We start from the raw sequence: 2114 nt of genomic DNA on the forward strand, positions 1-2114 counted from the left end.
GGATGGCACTAGCTATGTTGTTACATGGGGATTCAGACTGAGATATGTCATTAATTCTCCTTGCTTTTAATAACTGTTATCAAGAATACAAATCCAAAGTAGTATTTATTAGCACATGAAAGTTTTCATTATCAATACCAATATACCATATATTCACAGTATGTGTATTGGGCAATGGGTATGGCATGAAAGAGTGAGATGTGACCCTTCTTTCTGCGAAAGCTGTAAAGTCTGGAGACCAAAAGAATATTATTCTATATATTATAATGTAATATCAATAAGCTGTTTATTAGCCTATATTTCCAGAGTTTATGGCCTCCTATATATATATAATCATGTAAAGAGCCAGAATAAAAGATTAAAAGCGTTGATAAAATATGAATCTCAAAATAGATTATTGAAGTGTATATTCAACACACATAATGATGAGTAATGATGCAAAAACCCAGATATGGTAGCAATCTGAATTACTCAGAGAAGTTTTCCTAGAGGATCAAGAATTTTTACTGGGTCCAGTTGAGATGCATAGCCAAATATGTAACCTTCCTGGACAACATAAAGGAAAAGCTAAAGGGTAACTACCCATTTGAATAGAAAACAAAAGTATATTGGCTTAAATAGCACTGGGAGACAATCATTTAAATTAGATGTGTAAAAGCAGTTTAACAGGTAATTGGATTTCACACTGTCACACTGGCCTTAGGGAGGGTGTGGAATTGCCCTTCTCACTGCCCTGGCCCCTCTTTCACTCTGTTCCCACATCACCTGTAAATTATTATGTACCTCATAACTTGGCAATAATGATAAAAATAATTATCTTACTTTCTACTTCTTGAAAAACTATCCAGAGCAGGTCCAAGGGTTGTCTTAATATTCCCATCAAATCTTATTGAGAGCATTATTTCATTGGTTTCTCTTCTTGAAAATCATTGCCCACATTTTCCACATGCCTGATAAAGAACACAAATGTGTAAAAAATAAAATGATTTACCTATGGTAACAAATCATGTTGAGAGATGGTTAGGGAAGCCCCTCTCAGAAGAACGTCTCCTGTAAGACCCTTCCTGCTGGGTTTCATCTGCTCCAGGTAGAAGAATGTTACCAGCCAAACATGCTGGACTGTAAATCAGGTAACCAGGATCTAGATTACTGTGTGATTAGTGAAGATTCCCTTCTAGTCTTTGGATCTCAGTCGCTTTTATTAGTAAAACAAGGAATATGGATTAGATGATAATAAAATTGTGTGACCATTACAATCAGTATCTCCAGACATTCGCTTTCATAAGGCAACCTACTTCCATTAAATTGATTGAAATATAAGTACAGTAATACAGGACTGGTTGCAAAAAAAGGCATGTTAATCAAATTTGATGTCAGTTCCTCACGTAGAGAGACGCAAAGCCACAGAAACAATAAAATAAGTATTTTTTAAAATTAAAAACGGGAATAGAAAACCATGATCAGGTATCGTTGTGAAATATATACCATGGGTAGCTGATGGAAGAGAAGTCAGAGCTGCTGCATTTTTAGGCAGAAAAATGCCCTGTTTTCTAATATTTTCCTATGCAGAATTTCATAGAAGAAATAGGATTTCTCAAGAGACTTGCATTTAAAATAAGAAGAGAAACTGGACCTTGTTCAACTCTGCGAGGCAATCCAGTTTTGGAGCAAATTTAAAGTGGGAGTGGTATGACGTGACAATGAATAAAAGGAGACTGACTAGAGAAAACAAAAAAAGCTATCTTTGGCTGCTCTTCATGAAGCAAATTTTAAAATTAAATTTCCAGGCATTCTTGAAAAAGCACAATAATTTGAAAAAAAAAATTTAAAAATTTTTTAAAAAGTCACATCTTCTTGGGAGGAACCAACAATCTTTTTATACCTCACTGGTAAAGAGCAGAAACTTCCTTTCCTAGTATAATATCTGCAATTGTGTGGGCAGTTGACAAGGCTTCCCACAGGCGACTCTGAAACAGAAGAGTAGCAGGCAACAAAGTCCAGGGATTCCAGAACAGAGTTGCCTTTGAAACAACACCTTACATTATTCCAAAGGCAGATCGCTTTCAGATTGCCAACAACTCAAATTATTTATAGGAGATTGATTCATATACTTA

This window comes from Rhinolophus hipposideros, assembly GCF_964194185.1.
Source record: "Rhinolophus hipposideros genome assembly, chromosome: 20".
Lineage (NCBI taxonomy): Eukaryota > Metazoa > Chordata > Mammalia > Chiroptera > Rhinolophidae > Rhinolophus > Rhinolophus hipposideros.